The sequence below is a fragment of the Balaenoptera physalus genome, assembly GCF_965194825.1.
Source record: "Balaenoptera physalus genome assembly, chromosome: 7".
Lineage (NCBI taxonomy): Eukaryota > Metazoa > Chordata > Mammalia > Artiodactyla > Balaenopteridae > Balaenoptera > Balaenoptera physalus.
In genome coordinates this window covers 63,092,438-63,105,009 of record NC_138886.1, presented here as the reverse complement: position 1 = coordinate 63,105,009, position 12,572 = coordinate 63,092,438, and the positions used below count along the sequence as shown (strand labels likewise).

Sequence of the window (12,572 nt, the reverse complement as noted above, 5' to 3'; positions counted from 1 at the left end):
ATCAGAGAAGTTAAAATGTGAAAATATGAATGGCTTAGAATTGATAAAATATGGTAGTTCCCATGATAAAATGTAACCACTTCATCTCAGAAGCATTCAAAAGAAAACCACATATTACGCTGCAGGGAACATCAGGGAACTTGATAACTTTAGGAGGTATAATGGTGCTCCTACATCACTCTGGATGCTTTGGAATTACCCAATGGAATAGATCCCTAATTCTGTACTCCGGAAATTCAAGACATCTTCACTACCCACTGTCTTCCCACCTGCCAGGACAAAATCCAGAGCAAAGAAAATAGTCACAGCTTGCAAGATAGATGTTTGAATGCTCCCTGCCAGTTTTGCACAAAGAAAGGTTCAAGAAAGAATTCTAATTCTCATTTAAATAAAATTGCTGATAAAGGTATTGCAATGGGAGGCCTGAAGACTGAGAAATTGCTGAAATTTCAGAATGATCCATGACCTCTAGGTTCTCATATTCTGAGACAGCATGATAGTTTTATTCTTCCAAGGCAAGTGAATGCTTCACATCTCCCCTTTGCCCACCAGCCCCATTTTTTTTCATTTCTCAAGTTTCATTATGTCTTTTTTTTTTTATTTTTTAGCATCTTCATTGGAGTATAATTGCTTTACAATGTTGTGTTAGTTTCTGCTGTACAACAAAGTGAATCAGCTATGTGTATACATATATCCCCATATCCCCTCCCTCTTGAGCCTCCCTCCCACCCTCCCTATCCCACCCCTCTAGGTGGTCACAAAGCACCGAGTTGCTCTCCCTGTGCTATGCAGCAGCTTCCCACGAGCCATCCATTTTACATTTGGTAGTGTATATATGTCCATGCCACTCTCTCACTTCATCCCAGCCTCCCCTCCCCTCACTGTGTCCTCAAGTCCGTTCTCTACGTCTGCGTCTTTATTCCTGCCCTATATTCCATTGTATATACGTGCCACATCTTCTTTATCCATTCATCTGTCGATGGACACTTAGGTTGCTTCCATGTCTTGGCTATTGTAAATAGTGCTGCAATGAACACTGTGGTACATGTGTCTTTTTGAATTATGGTTTTCTCAGGGTATATGCCCAGTAGTGGGATTGCCCACCAGCCCCATTCTAGTTCATTAGGCCAAAGTGGGACAAATATACTGTACTACGGGGAACAGGGAGATGGAGGACAAATACTGGAAATCAGGTTCCCAAGGGTTACTGAGGTTAATCAAAATAGCTCTTCCCGATATTCTAGTATTCGAGGGTTAGATTGACAACAGTAAAAAGACACACACACACACACACACACACACAAAAACAGTTCACGGAAATAGGAAAGTTAACAAGCTGTGGTAAAGGAAGGTAATTGAGTTTCTCTGAATGCACTGTAGATGCAATGCAAGTATCTGAGAACCTTCTTCCATACATCTGGCATGATTGGGGATGGATAAGCCCTGTCCTGCAGGGTGAGAAAGGAAGCAGTCAGCAGCAGCAGCTGTGACTAGATCCCTCTTCTCAACTCCCAGTGACGAATGTGGTTTCTGAAGGGAAGGGAGTTCTAGGGAAATCATCTCTCAAGGGTATACCAGAAGAAAATTCTTCGACATTATAGAGATGCTGCTCATGCCCAGGCATCTTCATATCTGCATACTTCAGTGAAGGAGAAAAAAAACAAATCATCTTACATTTACATAGTCTACCAAGTCTCCATAAACCTATGTTAGCAGGAAATTAAAAAGTTGCCCCCAATCTGTGCAGGATTCTTTACTATTTCTTTTTTCTTCTCATTAAAAAATTTTTCTTCTCTCTTAAAAAAAGGAATTTTTCTTCTCTCTTAAATCAAGAGAAAATGTGCAGAAACTGTGTACCTATGTGATGTGCACATAAAAATAAATCACAATGAAACCCAACTTCAAGTGTGCCAAACCACACAAAACTCTGAAATAACTTCAGCCCAACTGTGAGGCAAAAGTGTTTAGGTTGCTTTTACGTTTCATGTTTAAGGAGTTTGTGACCATGGGAAAAGAAGAGAATAAAGTTGTGTGTAATGTAATAGTTTTTTTTTCAAATTACTTTTAAACTATTTTTATTCGAAAATATATATGATCTTTTATATGCATGATTCTACCATTTTTGAAAAATTTCAGGGACTTAACTGGGCTTTGGAGCCTGAGGATTTTCACGTGTATCTAGAGTCTCTGTCCTTAACTCAGTGGGTGCCTCATAGGGCAGAACAGCTCCATGCTTGCCTGGCATTTCTCTTGTTCCTTACACACCGTGGTCCTGAGAACCGGAACCAAGAAAGGCTCAGCAGTGCTGTGCTTGGCCTTTCTGCCATGTGCATGCACATTCCTTTATGGAAGCTGCTTCCTCTCTACATAATAACAGAAGGCAAATTTCTGCTCACTACCTTCAATTTTTTAATAATAAAATTAGTGCTTTGTTCCCATGTAAAGAATTAGCTCTGATAAGAAATAAAAATGCCTCTTAAGATTGGAGCAACTTATTTTCTTAATGATGTGATTAAAGGGACAAGATTTCTTGCAATTCACAAATGGTGTCCTCCCAAAAAATGTTTGTACAGAGTAAGCTGAAGCTGATGATTCTAAGAAACAGAGCCCTCCTGGGGCTTGTTCCACATAAAAACAGTTATCTTAGTCTTTAAATATAGAAGATATTCCTTTAGATACTCACTGCTTTTCCTGAAGGCAGCCATTGTCTCCCACCCGTTTAAATGTAATGTGTCTTCCGTGCAAGTTTCCTTAACTTTGGCAGGAAATGTCCTGGGTTAGTTTACTTTAAATTTGTTGAGCACCTATTATGCACTGTGCTCTCTCAGACCTTCATTTTATTTGATCCTCAACACTGAGGAATATCCATTAATACCACCATTTTTAAAGACAAGGAAACAAAGTTTTAGAGAGATTAAATATTTAGAGACAAAATTTAAGTAAAAGGATTAGCATTTGGACCCAGTTTTGTCCAATTCCGTAATCTATCCTATTTTCATAAACTCCTACCTTTATCAAGGCATGTTTCACTGGAATTTTGCTCACAACCATAGAGCACAACTAGCCTTGAGCAACCCTAAGTATATCCTTCAGGGTATAAATTGAGGAATAAAAAATGAGAGACAGAGAGACAGAGACAGAGAGAGGGAGAATAGTAGAGACAGTTCATACCAGACACAAATTAACAGCCTGATCTGAGAGTTAGCCTATAGGCAGTACACTTGCAATAAAGAAAATAAAGGCTAAGATGTTGAAGACCTATCCCACTCTGGGACAGTTGAGGTCTGTAAAGCAACAGATTGCATGCAAATGAATCTCTACTGGCCTTCCTCTTAGCAGAGCTTTGATTGGACAGTGGTGTGTTCTGTCTCACGTCTCAAAACACGTCTCTTTAATGTGCATAGAAATCACCTGGGATCTTGTTCACCTACAGATGCTGCTTCCGGGAGTCTGGAGCAGAACAAGGATCCTGCATTTCTAACAAGCTCCCAAGTGATGCTGATGCTGTTGATCCGGGGACCACACTTTGAGTAGCAAGGGTCCAGAGGAAATCATTAACCAGGGCTTCAGACAGACCCGGACTAGCAACCAAGCTCCACCACTTAATAAGCATATGAATTACGGTAAGTGCCTTTACCTCTGAGCTTCTGTTTCCTTGTCAGTAAAGTGGAAATAATAATAATATTAAATTAACATTCTATTCCAGACACTGTTTTAAATGCATAATAGTAATTAACTCAATAATCTGATTTTACTATTCATGTTGATGAAAGTGTTAACAAAGAAAGCTCAAATTACCTGCACCAAAGCCAGGTGGCTAGTAAGTGGCCAGGAGTGAATTCAAATCCTAGGCAGCTTAGCTCAGGAGCCCACTATTTGCAACCACACCTTAGAGGAGCAAACACAGAGGTCTTGCTAGCAGGCATGTGACGTACCATAGCTAGTGCTCAATAAATCTGAGTTCCACTTTCCTTACTTCCCTTCTCCTACACCAAGTTCCGTTGTCCTTAAGCAGAATCTACTTATAAAATTTAGAAAATGATGCCGCTTTCTAGGATTCCTTTTTCACAATGATCTCTCTGGTGGACTTTTCTTTAGCTGAAGAGAGTCTTTGGTGTTTAGAGATTTGCATGAATTGCTATTACTGACAGAAGGAATTGCTTTGATCTCTCTTGCATCGTTACTGGATCCACTGTTTCCCTTCTTTCTAGAAGTGCCAAAAAAGTCTCCAATAGACAGAAAATAGCATTTGCTATAGCTATGAACTTATAACTATATCTGGCCTTTAGAAAAATAAAAATCTAGATTTATTAAATATTAAACAATGGTAGTTCATTTAACAAAGGGATTTACCAAAGTCTTGATTTAAATAGTAAGCTCCCCTGATACTTTAAATTTTCCATTAAGGTTTCTTTTATTTTAAAATAACGTCTTTAAAAAGTATAACCATTGTATTAAAATTAGAAGCAATAGAAAAAATACTTTGTATGCATTGCTTTGCAGATATCTTACCATAAGCAGACTTATATAGGAAATATGACTGAAAGAAAACTATTTTACATACCATAGTGACAGAATAGTTTGCTTTAAGAAGAAGCTTCAAATATTTCATATTCAAACTTTATTATTAATATATTCTAAAGCATGGAAGTTGTTTATCTTCCTGATGTCGGTGCTAAAGAATGATGTGGCACTTCTGATGGAGGGAACTTTCTGAAACCAGAGCTGATATTTCTGGAAATATTTCTCTCATATGCTAGAATTCTTTCTTTTTTCTACAACAGAGCTGCCTCTTGCGATATCTGTCATTTGGTAAAGCACACTGTGGAAATCCCCAATTTTTAAGTAAATATGTTCTAGGTAAATGCTTATGGGAGGAAAGAGATGATGACAATGAATCAGAATCATCATCTGACTGACCCTAGGGAAAAATATGAAAAATGATAAAGAATTTGTCTTTTAAGAGTATGGGATGCAAGCATGATCTAGGGACAAGGGATACCAGATTTTTATTTATTTATTTATTTGTTTATAAATTTACTTATTTGTTTATTTTTGGTGGTGTTGGGTCTTCGTTGCTGCCCGAGGGCTTTCTCTAGTTGTGGTGAGCGGGGGCTACTCTTCATCGCAGTGCGCAGGCTCCTCATTGCGGTGGCTTCTCTTATTGCGAAGCATGGGCTCTGGGCACACAGGCTTCAGTAGTTGTGGCACATGGGCTCAGTAGTTGTGTCTCACGGGCTCTAGAGCGCAGGCTCAGTAGTTGTGACACACGGGCTTAGTTGCTTTGCGGCATGTGAGATCGTCCCAGACCAGGGCTCGAACCCATGTCCCCTGCAATGGCAGGCGGATTCTTAACCACTGCGCCACCGGGGAAGTCCTGGATTTTTTAAATTTAAATTCTCCTGATTAAAACAGTGTGGTATTGATGCATGAGTCAACAGACAGGGCAAGGACATACAGTAGAGAACCCAGAAATAAATTCAAATACCTAAAGCAATTTAGAATATAAAGGGGGAGCATATCAGTCCAGTTGAAAAATTATATATTATTCAGTAAATGGTATTAGACAACTGGGTAGTTACTTGAAAACATAAGTTGGGCCCATACAGGACACTTTACACCAACTGTAAATTTCTAATAAATCAAAGATTTAATGGTGAAAAGATAATCCATAAAATTTAAGGGAAAAACAATGGAAAATTCTTTAAGAAGCTTGGTATAGAAATGAAGTGTGGCCACCTCTTGAAGACTCATGAGAAGGGAAGAGATTATTCCTCTTTACACACCAGCCTCACCACCACCCACTACTGGCTTCCACTACACCAGTGAGCCAGAGCATTTCAGTGGCACATATTGTAGGCTCTGAAGTCTCTTACTTCAGTTGCAGACGTCCCAGTTCCCGAGCCATTCTTGACTAAGACAGAAAGCATACTGTAAAACCCATTCTTAAGCTAGAGGTATCACCTGCCCTGATTTCAAACTATATTACAAAGCTATAGTAATCAAAACAGCGTGGTATTGGCAGAAAAACAGACACATAATGGAACAGAACTGAAAGCCCAGAAATAAGCCCATACACATATGGACAATTACTTTACAACAAAAGAACCAAAAACATAAAATGGGAAAAAAAACAAACGGTGTTGGGAAAACTGGACAGCCACATGCAACAACAACAACAACAAAAAATAAAACTAGACCACTATCTCATCCCATACACAAAAATCAACTCAAATGTATTAAAGACTTGAATGTAAGACCTGAAACTATAAAACTCCTAGAGGAAAACATAGGCATTTTGCTCTTTGAAATCAGTCTTGGCAATTACTTTCTGCATACATCTCCTCAGGCAAGGGAAACAAAAGCAAAAATAAATAAATGAGACTGTATCAGATGAAAGAGCTTTTGCACAGCAAAGGAAACTACAAACAAAATGAAACAAAAAAGCTGCCTGCTGAATGGGAGAAAATATTTGCAAACAAAAATCTGATAAAAGTTTAACTTCCAAAATATAAAAAGAGCTCATACAACTCAACATCAAAAAAACAAACAAATTGATTAAAAAATGGGCAGAGGATCTGAATAGACATTTTTCCAAAGAAGACATACAAGTGGCCAAGAGGGATATGAATAGGCATTCAACATCACTAATCATCAGGGAAATGCAAATCAAAACCATAATGAGATATCACCTCACACATGTTCGAATGGCTGTTATCAAAAAAGCAAGAAATAACAAGTGTTGGCAAGGATGTGGAGAAAAGAGAACGCTCATACAGTGTTGGTGGGAATGTAAATTGGTACAGCCACTGTGGAAAACAGTATGGAAATTCCTAAAAAAAATTAAGAATAGAACTACCATGTGATCCAGCTATCCCACTTCTAGGTATTTATCCAGAGAATATGAAAACTCTACTTTGAAATGATATATGCACCCTTATGTTCATCTCAGCGTTATTTACAATAGGCAAAGCATGGAAACAAGGTAAGTGCCCATCAACTGATACACACACACACACACACACACACACACACAGTGGAATAATACACAGCCATAAAATGGTGAAAGCTTGCCATTTGTAGCAATTTGGATAGACCTTGAGGGTATCATGCTAAGTGAAGTATGTCAGATAGAGAAAGACAAATACTGTATGATTTCACTCATACGTGGAATATAAAAAACAAACAAAGCAAAACAAAATAAATGAACCAACCAAAAAAAAAAAAAAAAAACTTAGATACAGAGAACAGAATAATGGTTACCAGAGGGGAAGGTGTGGAGGAGAGTGAAATGGGTAAAGGGGAGCAACTATAAGGTGACAGATGGAAGCTAAATTTTTGGTGGTAAGCAAGGTCTAGTATATGTATATGGTATATGCAGTGTATTATATGTTTCACATGTACAACATAATATTTCTACTTTTGAAGTAGAAAAGTAGAAATATTATGTTGTACATATGAAATGTATATAATGTTATAAACCAATGTTCCCTCAATAAAAAATAAATTTTTTAAAATGTCCTTGAGTCAGTCTCCTGTTCTAATTGGCTATATGTGAGGTAAATACTGATATTCCCCATGCCCACCAAAACATAGCCTTTATCTTTATTGTGTTCTATAAACTCATACATTTCTTCTTCCATTTTTCCAGGGTAGAGTCCATTCCCAGATTTTAAAAAAGACATGTTACCTAACATTCATCATCACTATTATGAGTCCATATTAACAAATAAGAATTTGAAACTGTGTCTGATTCTCTAGGTCAAAGTGCATCTGTCTATTCAGTCGTTTCTGCAAATAGTGATTGTGCTGATATCTGGTTGATTACAGCACAGACTGTTTGGTCATAACACATAGGCAGCTATAAAATGAGATTGTGCATAGAATCCTTCTACATTTTTAATCTTCTAAAAAATATGTCCTGCCCAAATGAAATCTGGTTCCCTTAATGAGTTCACTAGGAGAGTCACCCTAGCTTGCAGTTGTTTGATTAAAAGAGCATAAATTGGGATGTTTGAAGGTTCAGAGGCATTTCCTATTGTAATTTAAATAAAGCAGTCTTGAGGTAGGAGACATTATTGATGGGAGCTTATAATGGGATTAGTAAAGGTTTCACAAGTGAACCCAAATTCACCAAATAGCCAAAGTTTTAAAATATCATTAAAAACCACTGATAAAATGTACCTTTTTTTGAGAATAAACTTATAGGGGTTAGAGAGTGCTGGAAAATAAGAAAAGCAGATGCAAATTTAAAATTCAGAACAACAAATAAAAGAAGTTATTGGATTTTTTAAAAATCACTGCACACATTAAAAAAACCCTGCAGTTCATGGTAAGTCTAAATTACAGTTGGAAGCATGCCAGCTAGTTACAGAGCACGGAAGAGGTGAAAATCTCTCAAACTAGAGTACAATTAATGCTGCCTGGGCTCTCTGGAATCCTTTTCAAATTTATTTCCAAATAAAAGTACTCTGTTTCTCTGTTGGATGCCAATAAATGGTAAACCTTAAACTTGGGAACTTACTACCCAGCAATAGCCAAGAATTCATTACAAAATGCCATGGAAGGATCCTTTTTCTCACATGACAGGAGGGAGAAAACGTTCTTTTTCTTTAAAGGGTCCTACCACTTAATGCACATTCTACCCATTACGATCAACATTTTGTCTTCGTCCGTGTTAACAGAATGACTAATGGACAGATTTGGTTATGAAACTACATGATGAAGTTTCCACATTGCCTAAGTATAGTATGTTTCTTCTTTGGTGGGTTTTGGGCTTTCTTTTTTTTCTTTCTTTTCGCAAACCACTGAAGTATGCCCAGGGATACCACTGATCTTTAAAGCTGCAAGTGAGCTTACAGATTCTAGCACAACTCCCACCTTTAACAGAAGTGAAAAATGAGGGCCAGAAAGTTGATCATCTTAGCCAAAAACACACAGCTAGCTAATGTGAAAAGTAAGCCTTAATTTCTAATCAAGAAATATATTTGGTACTTAATAATAAATAATATTTATTGGACACTTTCTTTCAGTGACACCGCACTAAATTCTTTACACAAATTTCCACATTGTATTCCCCCACACACACACACAGAGATACACAACCCTCAACAAATTTCCACATTGTATTCACACACACACACAGAGATACGCACAACCCTCAAGGCAGTTGTTAGTATATTCCTAGATCAATGAAAAAACTGAGATCAAGTAACTTGCCCAAGGTCACAGTAGTCCTGAGTAATAGAGTCAGGATTTGAATCCAAGCCCTGTGAGAGATACAGCAATAAAACTAACAGCATTCCTCTCCTCAAGGAATAATCTAGAAAAGGAGCTAAGACATGCTTACTAATACAGTACTGCATATAGGACCATCCCCATTCCTTACTCTCTGATGGTGGAACTGACCCATAATTGTGAATGCACCTATGATTTAGCTTCATTAATACTGAGCATCTGGGCTTCCCTGGTGCTGCGGTGGTTGGGAATCCGCCTGCCAATGCAAGGGACACGGGTTCGAGCCCTGGTCTGGGGAGATCCCACATGCCGCGGAGCAACTAAGCCTGTGCACCACAGCTACTGAGCCTGTGCTGTAGAGCCTGTGAGCCACAACTACTGAGCCCGCGTGCCACAACTACTGAAGCCCACACTCCTGGAGCCCGTGCTCCGCGGCAGGAGGGGCCACTGCGGTGGGATGCCCTCGCACTGCAGCTGGAGAGAGCCAGCTTGCAGCAATAGGACCCAACACAGCCAAAAATAAAGAACTAAAATAAATAAATTTAAAAAAAAATACTGAGCATCCAATAATCCCAGAATCATACACAGATGCTCTGTGAGCAATTGCAACACTTACCACACAGAATGCAAACTATTCTGCATAGCTTCTGCCACAGCACTGTAATTCTTCAGCTGATATTTGGAAATTAGCCTCAGTGTCAATTGTCTTAAGCTGAGAATTCCATTGTCCTTGATATAAAAGAGCAATAAAAATTTCTCCAAGCCGGAGTTATCTATGGTAGGTTTGGCAAACAGTAGAAAGAACTTGGCATCTCACACCGATCAGAATGGCCATCATCAAAAAATCTAGAAACAGTAAATGCTGGAGAGGGTGTGGAGAAAAGGGAACACTCTTGCACTGTTGGTGGGAATGTAATTTGATACAGCCACTATGGAGAACAGTATGGAAGTTCCTTAAAAAACTACAAATAGAACTACCATACGACCCAGCAATCCCACTACTGGGCATATACCCTGAGAAAACCATAATTCAAAAAGAGTCATGTACCAAAATGTTCATTGCAGCTCTATTTACAATAGCCAGGACATGGAAGCAACCTAACTGTCCATCATCAGATGAATGGATAAAGAAGATGTGGCACATATATACAATGGAATATTACTCAGCCATAAAAAGAAACTAAATGGAGTTATTTGTAGTGAGGTGGATGGAGTTAGAGTCTGTCATACAGAGTGAACTAAGTCAGAAAGAGAGAAACAAATACAATATGCTAACACATATATATGGAATCTAAGGGGAAAAAAAAAAAGGTCATGAAGAACCTAGTGGCAAGACGGGAATAAAGACACAGACCTACTAGAGAATGGACTTGAGGATATGGGGAGGGGGAAGGGTAAGATGTGACAAAGAGAGAGAGTGGCATGGACATATATACACTACCAAACATAAAATAGACAGCTAGTGGGAAGTAACCGCATAGCACAGGGAGATCAGCTCTGTCCTTTGTGACCACCTAGAGGTGTGGGATAGGGAGGGCGGGAGGGAGGGAGGGAGATGCAAGAGGGAAGAGATATGGGAACATACGTATATGTATAACTGATTCACTTTGTTATAAAGCAGAAACTAACACACCATTGTAAAGCAATTATACTCCAATAAAGATGTTAAAAAAAAAAGAGAAAGTAGGAACTATTTATAAAGACAACCTAATTCCTATTTGTAATGATTATATAGTATTTTAAATTACATATAGTTTAAAATTTATTTGCACTTAGGCAATGCTTTTACCTAAATCCATTTTTTGTGTGTTTTAGAGTCCACTGCTATATATTGATAATATTCCAACGCATCTGGCATTATTTTGTGCTGTAGTTACGTTTAATAAATTAGTTATTGCTAGCTTAAAAAAAAAAAAAAAGAAAGAACTTGGACTATCTAGAATTCACCTGAGAAACACTAAGTAGCATATAGAATTTGCACTTACAGAAGTAAAGGAACTCTCATCTTAAATCACTTTCTTGAGAAACATTAAGACTTTTCCCATCATGTCATTATGGTGGTCTTTCCCTTTGAAGAAATAATGTTTCTTAATTGGTTTCTGAAACTCTATATGGGGTCCAAGACACTGTTGGTTGCCTGGCAATTTCTTCCCCCTCATTCCATACAAACATAGAGTTGGAAAATGCCAGATACTCATTTTCCCAAACTTCTTTGCAGGTAGGGGTAGCCATATGATTTCTGGGTAATAAGGCTGGGTCAGACAACAAAGGCATGGTCTAGGTTAAAAGATGGCTGTGAAGAATGATTTGGACTGGGCTCAAGGTTGCTTTCACTTTGATTTATGACCAAACTAGGAAACAAGCATACATTAGACATACATTAGATAAGTATGCAAGAAAGTGTGCATGCAGCTTCCTGGAGCTTCAGTGCTCAGTGGAACCGACATAGAATGAGAAACCCCCCAGTTCTGAGGAGCCAAAACACTGAAGTCTCAAGTCCTTCCTTTGATTAGACTGGGAGAAAGACCACGTTGGTTATAGAGGGTCCACCTACTACATTATAAGGCAGTTCCCTTCTGCATCATAGTTACACACCTCCAGGTTCTGTTTTTAATTGCATCGCCTAGCCTATAAAAGACCTGGTCATAGCCTTCCATAGAAGGGGGAATATTCTTAGGGGCAGGGTAGAGAATGAGGTGCTTCTGGAAATGATTTTTTTTTCTAATAAAAAGAGAGATGAAAGTTAAGCAAACTCTCCTTCCCATTTCCTTCCTGCCTTTGGAAGCCAAGCATGAATCCTGGAGTACAAGCAGTCATCTTAGGACTGTACAGACCTGAGGAGAAAGGCCAGCCTGCTGAGGAAGCTTGAGAAGGGTGAAAAATCTTAGATCCTTGACAGCTTTGTTAAACTGTTAAAATCACCCACCCTGGGATTTCCTATCTCTCAACTTCTTCTTAGGAGAATAAGGGGTATATTTGCTTGGGTTTATTCTGTCTCTTGCAGTTTAAAACACCTTAGGCGATGCAATTGGCACACTAATTCATTAAGAAAATCAGCCCTTAGAGAGGAAAAAAATGTCTTAAGGGAAATAATCTCTATGAAAATTGTCCTGTAAAGAGAACTCTACCTTCTTTACCTCATCCTTTGGATCTCAGTTTAAATAACCCTGCTTCCAAAAATCTATGATATTTAGTAAGAACCCTATTTGCCCACTTGTCCTTTTACCACTCATGTAATTTACCGTTATTTCATAAATGCCTTTGTGTCTTTACCAGCAGTGTGACTGTAAGCTTCAGAAAATCAGAGGTTATAACTCACGTAGTCTAAGACTGTA

General features: G+C 38.4%; 1 protein-coding gene across 2 annotated transcripts in view; it reads left to right on the top strand.

The window, feature by feature from the left end:
* The window catches only part of MPDZ (multiple PDZ domain crumbs cell polarity complex component), a 355,494-nt gene that overhangs the window by 108,503 nt on the left and 234,419 nt on the right, over positions 1-12,572 (top strand). For both annotated transcript variants that reach the window (XM_082470785.1, XM_082470784.1), the window contains exon 2: positions 3,434-3,623. The gene's annotated coding sequence lies outside the window, so the exon portion shown is untranslated. The remainder of the gene's footprint in view (positions 1-3,433; positions 3,624-12,572) is intronic.